We start from the raw sequence: 10,032 nt of genomic DNA, 5'->3' as shown, positions 1-10,032 counted from the left end.
TGATGTGCGGATCGATCCTGAAATATCGATTCCTCCGATACCAATCATTTATGTTCTGGAATCAATTCTCACATTAAAATATCGATATTTTAGTAATTTACAGTAAATTTGTAGTTTATCATTAACAGGAACACAGTGGAAAGAAACTATAACATTCGGATTGTCTACATTCAAAGGAACTACTTTCTCTTCCGCCTTTCATAGTCATGTGCGAAATACGGCTGTATAAATGCACATCACTAGCGCGCACTCACAACAATGGTAAATCTAGTGTTAAGGGTAAGATCTCCCATTTGTTTAATTTCAGATTTAACCCCAGGGGCGATTCTAGGATCAGAGCTTTGGGGGTGCTGAGCACCCAGAGAGCTGCCCATCCAGGCAAGGTAAACTTTACTCGTCATGATGAGACTTCTTCCCTGTCTCTGTTAGTCCCTGCATCCTTAAATGTCTCCCGTTCTCCCGAGTTCCCTCTGACTGTCTCCTTGGTGCATTTAAACCCCTGTTCCTCCCTGTCCTCATCGTCTGTTGTCTTCATCTCCATTATCAGTCATCATAATTTTACCCTCTCTGTGCAAGTCTGCAAATTTCTTTATTAAATCATAAGATTCTTAAATTCATCAAGTCTCTCTGTGCCTGGGTCCTTGTCACAAAACATGGCATCACTGTTTTGTACATTTTAACACAATTTAATCCCCACATTTGGGAAAGAAAAGCAAAACACTTTTTTTGAAAAGTCTGTAACAAAACCATCAAATCTGATAAAGGTTATTTAAATGCTGCTAAAGACTACTACTGCAAAAGAAGAATGGATTGGAATTTAAAAAAAAATACATATCCCAACCTTAATTATTGTGGGAGAATAATGAATGATGCTCATAGTGAGTAAAAAGTAAACAGAGTGCATTTTTTGGACAGAGATTCACTTTTAAAGTGAATGTATAATATAATGCAGATACATAAAAAATACACTCCAAAAATAGAAGAGTCCTTGAAATGTACAAAATATTATTAAAAAATTAGAAAAATTGAGACACCTTGGCCTATGGTACAATGTATACAATGTATGAAAAGATCTTTACTGCAGATACGACTATGGCTCTCCAGATTTTTTTCTTTTATTTTAACCTATGTCGCCTCACCTTGAGGTTGGCAAATCTGTCTATCACATTTTGGTGGTCAAGTCTCTCAAGCATCTCTTTCTCAACTGACATCACAGCCAGGTGCTGGAGTCTGCTTTGACCCATGGTCCTTCTCAGCCAGGTATGGAGCTGACTCAAGACACTAAATGACCTCTCACAGCTACAGCTGCTAACTGGTTTTGTTAGGGCAACCTGAATAACAGTTTTCAGTGTGGGGAAGATCTGATTATCCAGAAGATTGTACAATGTTAGCATATCTGGGATGGCACCAGCCTCACTCTTGAGCTTCAAAAGGTTTTTGGCAACCGTGACTTCCTCTGACTGAAGCTCAATATGGTAATGCAGTGCCAGGGCTGACAACCCAGTTTGTTTTGCAGATTCTGTATAGCAGCTTTAATATAGGGAGAACACAACTTCCAGATTGCATGAGTAAAATTAGTTGTTGTTTTTTTTCTTTGCCAGTTTAACAGTTTCTGTTTTGCCTGTTAGTACTCCCTGTCTGTTTTCTTACCTGGTTTTTCCTGACCTTGTACATTCCCCTCTTTCCTCTCTCTTTCTTTGGACTGACAATCATACACAAATAGATTGTATTCAATTGGATTAGAAAATACTATTAAGATCACTAATAAAAAAGTCCTCTCTCAGTGTACTTTCAACCAAAAGGCAAATAACCAAACCACATGTACATCTAATAAAGGATATAAATATTGAATCAACATTATCCTTTATTCACGAATCATTTGATCTTACACTTTTACCTAAATGTGGCTCCTTTTTTTTTGAAAAAACTTCCTCATATCCATTATGAATCTGGGTGTCTCTCTGTACACACACACACACACACACACACACCAGGAGTTATAAGGTTAATGGGCATCCAGCCAGTTAGCAGTTAGTACCTTGGGTTCAATATCGGCACATACACATAGGACAAATTCACCAGTTTCTCTCATTCCATTTCAAACAGGACAGTGGTAACAACAGCAGGCTACAGACAGTGTTAAGTTTCAGACTTTAAATAGGCTATATACATTTCAATGGGAGCAACAGGACGGTCAAATGTCGCTGATTTCACTACAGAGCAGGACGGATTGTAGGGTAGCAAACATAGTCGTTTTCAACACAGCAGGTTACCTGGGTGTAATGTTTTTCAGCTAAAAAGAAACATGGCCTGACTCCTACCTAACTATATAAAGAGTAACTGAAGGTTAAATGCAGTTAATATGTCCTGTGTTAAGGCAGGTGCTTCCACCTCCGCTTCGCTGCGTCTCAGCCACCATCTCTCTGGCAGCAACGGTGCTAGAGCCAGAGCAGGGGAGAGCCGAGCTGGAACAAACCATTTTGGGAGGGAGGAGGGGTTATCTAAACTTTTGTTGTTAAAATGTTGCATCTCAATTATGTACTGTATGCTTTTTATAATTTTAGTAGTGTGTCCCACAAACAGCAAATATTGTCAAAAAAAGTAAGAAATCTTTGGGGGTGCTTTGATTCCCAAATCCAAATCCTTTACCCAGGATAGATATCTTACCAAACTCAGCATTTTTAATCAGTATGGAAAGCATTTCCGTTGCTGCAATAAACAGCAATGGCGAGATTGGACATATTTATGATTGATGGCCTCAGCCTAGACCTTTTGACCCTACCAGAAATACTCCGGAAGTGTCTAGTCGTTTTCAGATGTGTGTAATATGTTCCATAAGCATGAGGGGAGGGGTATGGTTCCTGGGGGGATCAGAGAGGGAGGGGTTCCTGAGGCATGGGGGTGACGCAGCAGATTTCTGTTGAGTCAGTGCTGTATAGAGAGACAGAGCAGCAGTTAGTTTTCCACAGACAGCAGTCAGAATTCTGTTTCATTATTATGACAATGTGATCTTTTTTTCCACAGTAAATAACTATTTCTTTTTTCAATAGTGGCTTTATTTTGCTTTCTTATATTACAGACCCAATAAAAACCTTTAAGATTATCTGACTAGTAACGGATTGCATTCATATAGCGCTTGGTGGAGGCAGGCTACATCCTTGTATGTGTACAAAAAAGAAGCGCCGCGCACATTGTCACGGACCCGGCTCTGGAGGACTCGGGGGTCCGTGAGCAGTTTTGACCGTTGTTGTTGTTGTTATTAGTATTATTATTATTTGGTGATGTGTGTGTTTTTCTGCACAATGCTGTGTTAGTCTGTGTCCCTGTATAGGCAGGGTGTGGGTGTGTACGTGTGTATGTCTGCGGGTGAGGCTGGAGGATGGAGCACAGCCACCTGCAGGCCTGATGGGTGTGGCCCTGCGGGAGGACTGGCCACACCTGAAGTTCCTGCCACACCTGTTGGTGATCAGGCTCGTCGGGGGAGCTACTTAGGAGAGTGTTGGAGCTCCCACCGCTGCGGGATCATTGAGTTATCGTACCAAGTTAGTGTGTCAGCATATGTCAGTGCTGTATACCCGCGGAGGGTTAGTGTTGACGGCTGCTTCTACGGTTTCCCTGCAGGAGGAAGAGTGGTCCAGAAAGGCAGCACGCACGGGGTGTGCGGAAACACAACAGCGGGGAGCACGAGCACAGACGGAAGCACGCACACGGGGTTCAAGGGAGCAACGGGGAGTTATTGTGTTTACAGCTTTTCACTGTAAATAAAGAGCACTGTTTGCATCGCAGATTCTGCGTTTTGGGTCCTCCTTTCCCCACATCCCCACCGTCTGCCAGCCAGACCGTGACACACATATTCAGAAATCAGCCCCGAATGATTTTATTAAAACACCCTCGGATGAGGTAATTTTGGTTTTGTGTGCTTTTACAATAGCGGATTTATTTTGCTTTCTTATATTACAGACGCAATAAAAAACCTTTAAGATTATCCGACTAATAACGGATTGCATTTATATAGCGCTTGGTGGAGGCAAGCTACATCCTTGTATGTGTTTAAAAAAATAATATCCCTTAGTGAAAAGAGCACCGCGCACATATTCAGAACTCGGTCCTACTTAAACCATTAAAACACCCCGGTGAGGTATTTTGGTTTTGTGCAGCCACTCCTTCTCAGACCAAAGTAAAGAGTTTTTCTTCAGTTTTTGAGCTACTTTTCCAACAGGTTTTCTCAGTAGCAGAAAACTGTCGACAGACAGAAACTCTAAAAGAAAACGGTCTTGTACATCGAGGAGGAGTCAACAACCCCTCTAATCGTTATTAGTATCTTTTTCTTTTCTTTTCTTTTTTTTGCCTGTCCCGTTTGGTTCTTTTGCCATCAGAATTATTGTCTAAAGGCAAAGAAAGATGCCCAACGGATTTACTTTACCAAATTGACCATCCCAGCCTTGCTGTAATGGTGTATTTGTTTCACCTTTTATTGTTTATTTTATTTATTTTTCATTTTCACTTGCTAGATACGGGACAGACTTGAATGAGGAAAAGAAAAGGGAGAAAGGAAGAGGGGGGAAAAACAGTGGAGAAGAGGGACAGGGATAAAGGGCAAAAAAACAAAAACCAACTAAATAAGCAGACAACAAAAATACATATATCAATCACCTGGATCACCTGTTGAGAAAGAAAAAAGAAAACAAGCAGAAGAAAACGAGAGCAATACAATAAACAACATCACGAATATAACATGGGAAAATAACAGTAAATACTAAATATTAAACATTATTGTGCAGCACGTAAAATCGACAGCGCATGGGCTTTGGGGTAGGAGCCAAAAAGGGTGTGTGAGCACCCGTGTGTACACCTGTGAGCATGGATGCGCTTGTTTTTAAAAGGCTCCTTCATGTAATGATCTGCTAGAGCAGGGGTGTCAAACTCAAATACCGGGTTTTGCAAATACACAGTGGGCCAAAATTCAAAACTGGATCAAAGTCGCGGGCTAACATTAATATTTATTGAAAAAAAATCTTCCTCCAAATATAACAAGGAATCTTTTCTTATGGACTCAAACAAGTTTTGCTGAAAAACTGAATATGGAACAAGCAAAGCTTAATACTAAACAATATATATAACTTAATATTGCACACATGCAAAATCAAAATTCCAATTAAATAACACATCAGTGGAATTCATTTCTTAAATAAAAAATGTATATGCATATGTATATATGTATATATCATTTTATCATTTATCAAATTTTATCATATTCTCCCACCTGTCCTGAAAGCTCCTGTTTTCTGCATTTCTTTTTTCCCTTTTGGGATAGGTAGCATGGCAGTATTTGCATGGTTGCTATGACTATGGTCAACAGAGGAGAGGGTGCTAATGGGTCCTGTCATGACTGACGCACCACAACAACAACAGTTTTCTGGGAATTGTAGTATTAGCAGTACATGCACTGTATAATACTGGCAGGCCAGCTCTAATAGTAATTTTGTATGGCTTCGCGGGCCAAATGTAATTAGGCTGCGGGCCAAATTTGGCCCGCGGGCCAGAGTTTGACACCTATGTGCTAGAGGGTGTGGGGGAGCCACAGCCCCGTCCCCCAGGGCATGAAGCAAGTATGGATTGGTATCGGAGGAATCGATATTTCAGAATCGATCCGCACATCACTACTTCTTTCCCCCCGCCCCGCTCCTTCTTCCTCTTCCTCTGAGTTTTTATAGCAGTTGTACCAATTTACAGTTGTATTGGGGAGGGGCCAAGATGGTGACCGAGGTAGACGCTCTTCTCCGTGGCTAAGCAGGATTTTGCAGTTTTACTTCCCTTTCAGCCGTCGTTTTTTTCTCTGAATCACAAGTGAGTTATCCTACTGATCTTATTCAGTACACGTATGCGGCACTTCTAACTAATGGCTTCCTGAACCATACTTCAAAGAACTTTTTCGCGACCCTAGCCTCTTTGCAAAGCGATAGCTCAGCTAACAGCAGGAAAGCTTTGTTACCTCAGCGAGGTTTCCAACAACTCAGGGTAGCAAAAGGAAGGAAAAAGAAACACCCATGAAATTTAAAAGTCTAACCAAAGGAGCAACCAAGGAAATGGAGAGAAACACGGGTGTAGCTGGCTCCAAAACCAGCCCCAAGAATGCCGTGACTGCCGAACATGACTACAACCGCAGCAAAAGTCCTGAACTGATGCCACTGACTGACAGGAGTTATTACTCTGAAGAACAAATTTAATGGGAACGTTATGCACTCTGAAATGGACTCAGAAGGACACTATGATAGTCAACATTGATGGTACACTTCTTCTTCTTGCCAGTGTGTATGGTTTTAATTCTAAGTCTCATAATGACTTGTTATTGGATGCCCTTGAAACACGCTTTTTGTTCTGGTTATCCAAATATCCTAATCTCCTGTTATTAGTTGGAGGCGATTTTAACATTGCTCCAGATCCTTCACTAGACAGATGGCCACCTAGCTCAAATAACTCTCTGTCCTGTTGTTTAAATACATTTATGCAAAAATTTCATTTAATAGACATTTGGAGAATTAAAAACCCTAAAGGCAGACTATTTACATGGAGTAACAAATCCAACTCTTCTAAATCCCGTATTGACTTCTGGTTAATATCTGATTGCTTAAATAGGAATAATGTTATATCCAATATAATGCCAACTCCACTCACGGACCACAAAGCGGTATCACTGAGCTGCTACTGGAAACTTAATAATTCCCTTCTAAAACATGAAAAAGTGATTGAAGATATTTTGTCATTAATCAAACGTTTCTGGGATAAAGCCCTAACCAGTCATCTCTGCTGTCAAAATTGGGAAGTCTTTAAATTTGAAGCCGGTAAATATTTAAGAGAGCATGGCTCATCTGCAGCAAAACAAAGAAAAAATGAAGAAATTAATGTAATTCCTAGGATATCTGCTCTCACTCAGATCCCACCAGAAAACCTATCTGAAGAAGATAAAACTGACTTAGCTTTGCAACAGAGTAAGTTAAATGATATCTATAAACTGAAAGCAGAGGGAGCCTTTGTGAGATCAAGGAGAAGAGGATTAGAAGAAGGTGAACAACACTCATCCTACTTTGTTAAATTAGAGAAATCTCATTCTAAACTTAGTTCTGTTCGGAGACTTAATATTGACGGTATTATAACTGATGACCCCCGAAAAGTCTCCACCTATTGCTCCAATTTTTATAAAGATTTATACAAGTCAGAGTTTGATGAGAGTGCTGGTCTGAACTTTATGGAACAAATCCCTGATGTGCGAACAGTAACAGAAGATCAGTTGAGTTTCTGTGATAGGCCGATATCTATTGGTGAAGTGCTGCCCGCTATTCAACGTCTTAAACTTAATAAATCCCCAGGAACCGATGGCTTAACCTCTGAATTTTACATTGCTTTTGCAGATCAACTGGCTCCATTTCTTCTTATGTATACATTGAAAGTCTTATAAATCAGTCTCTTCCCCCCACTTTATCACAAGGTCTGTTAACCCTAATCCCAAAGCCAAAGAAAGATCCCACTTATATTGACAATTGGAGGCCAATTTGCCTCCTTAATAATGATTATAAGATCCTAGCTCAGATCTTTGCCAAAAGACTGAAAGCTGTTTTGAATGATATTATTGATGAAACTTTCTTTATGGCTAACAGACACATATCCAACAACATTAGACTTGTTTTTGACCTAATTGATTATGCAGATTTGTGTAGGGATGATAGCTTTATCTTATTTGTAGATTTCTGCAAAGCGTTTGATACCAGTGGCGGTCCTAGCCTGTTTGGCGCCCTGGGCAAACACTCCCTCTGATTCTCATTGTTTCAGGATGACCTGCCATTATCCAATGACACATCTGCTTACCTGTATCTTTTGCTCGTTTCTCCTCCTCTTCTTTTCTCTTTTTTCTAAACTGAGCACCTGATGGCTTTGAACTTTTCTTGTCCATCTTCCATTGGTTTTAATTTTGCACTCCAGTATGAACACCCATCCCCCAACCCGAGGGTCACCACAACATAACCTAACAGACCTAGACCTTAGTTCACAGATTTGCTTTGTCTAGGGTTTATTTCTGGGGTTTTGTACAACCCAGGGTTCAAATCATGAATCCATAATGGACTTGGATTTACAACATTATGAATGAAATGTGCTCTATTTGGAAGAACCGAGGGCTCTCGCGCTCACTTTTCGCATATAGAATTTTGAAAAAACATCGGTGCAAATTATAAGCCTGCATCATAATGTCTGGTGTTTTCATGTTTGTTGGTTTGTTTTAATTTTGTTTTATTTTGCGAGTTGGTTATTAGATGCTGCTCCAGCCAGCCGGAGAATCCCCCGCCGCCCCGCCCTCTCCTCCCTGTGCAGCAAGCAGCAGGCGCACCTCGCAAACGGAGGGCGCCCTTACTCCCAGCAAATGGGCAATGGAAACCCAATCGGTGCCTACAACATTCCCAATATGCGCTGGCATGATGTCGGGGCAGCATAAGTACGAGTAATTTTTTTTATTTATTTATTTTTTGCCGATGCCCGTGATACCGCCCCCCCACCATGATGCCGCCCCAGGAAACCGCCCGTGTCGCGCGTATCAAAAACCGCTACTTGTCCTGAATATCACGGCACAAGCAGGATTCACTGCACTGTTAATGTTAGCTTTGTTATATTGCTGCCTCTGTTCGGTGGTGTCGAGCCAAACGGACTTTAACGTGTGTTTGAACGAGCTGGCGGTTCACTCGTGAAGCTGAAAGAAAGATGCTTTAATCACAGGAGTCACACATGTGTCCACTGTACCATCTGGGAACTCTTCTTGTTTAGCACTCGTAATAACACAAACACTAAATCCTCCTTCTCTCGTGCTGTTTTGTAGCAGTGTACACCTGAGACTGTCACCTGTCTGTCTGTCCTGCACTCTCTCTCTTTGTCTTTCTTTCTGATTGTGTAATAAAAGTATGAACATGTATTTATAAGTCACACTTGTGTTTGAATCCTGCAGCTTCTCACACATTTGATTTCCATGTGTGACAACTGCAGACAGACTGAGGGACACACTGCTGCACATCATCTGTGAGGCTTTGCACCCCTGATGATCCACCAGGACAAACTCAGCAGTGTGTGAGGAAGAGGAGGAGGAAGAGTCAGCAGCTGCTGACAGATGGAGAGAATAGACAGACTGTTCCCTGTTTGTGAAGGACTGCTAGAAAAGTTTAAAATAACTAATTGCCTGTCCTGAATCAGTCTCATTAGGTAATGTTCAAAATATTTTATTATTCCAGTGTTTTCAGTGTGGGAGAAAGTACTCAGGGCCTTCAAGTTACACACTATGAAAGGCAGCAACAAGTTTAATATTCAGAAACCTAAAGTATGTATCAGCAGCAGAATGGACCTAAAAATAAATGTTTGTTTCAGTTCTATGAAGCTTTGAGTATTTTGGATTAGTAGCACTGCTGTGTTTGTTGCATCATATTGCTGTAATTGTTTATATGCTTTATATATTCTGAGGTAAGTTGATCTATAGTGTTACATCATATTCTATAAGGATGTTATGTGTTTGTATACTTTCTGCCCAGATGACTTAAAGCAGTTATGACATGGTCTGATTTTCTCACCCAATAAAGGAATATTTAATATATCAGACTACTCTTCATTCTATCAGAAACAGTTTTCACAGCTCGTACATTTTCCTTTTTACACATGTATGTAAGCATTGAGCCAAATGTAATAATGCCAACATATTAAATGAACAATATTTGTCTCTCATATATAAAAATCTATATATACACTGTCAAAGATACTTGTCTTTGAGTGAAGATTTAAGGTGATAGGAAATATAAATAACTGCAACTTCAATCTTTGACCCAGAGTTCAAGCTCACTACTATAATATATATATATATATATATATATATATATATATATATACACACACACACACACACACTCTGGGTCAAAGATTCAAGTATTTTGTAGGAGCCATATGAGTTGTTCCTTTTTTGACTAAGTGGGTTGGTTTAAATGGACTCACTGTATTGGTGCACGG

The 10,032-nt window shown here is 40.4% G+C and overlaps 1 protein-coding gene across 1 annotated transcript in view; it reads left to right on the top strand.

Annotated features, from left to right (window-relative positions):
* Nucleotides 1-10,032, top strand: part of LOC309704572 (GTPase IMAP family member 8) — a 96,830-nt gene that overhangs the window by 59,510 nt on the left and 27,288 nt on the right. The gene's annotated exons all lie outside the window — the stretch shown is intronic.

Source organism: Aulonocara stuartgranti (genome assembly GCF_965226115.1).
Source record: "Aulonocara stuartgranti genome assembly, chromosome: 4".
Taxonomy (NCBI): Eukaryota; Metazoa; Chordata; class Actinopteri; order Cichliformes; family Cichlidae; genus Aulonocara; species Aulonocara stuartgranti.
The sequence above is the reverse complement of the archived record's forward strand: the minus strand, read 5'-3'. Positions and strand labels throughout refer to the sequence as shown.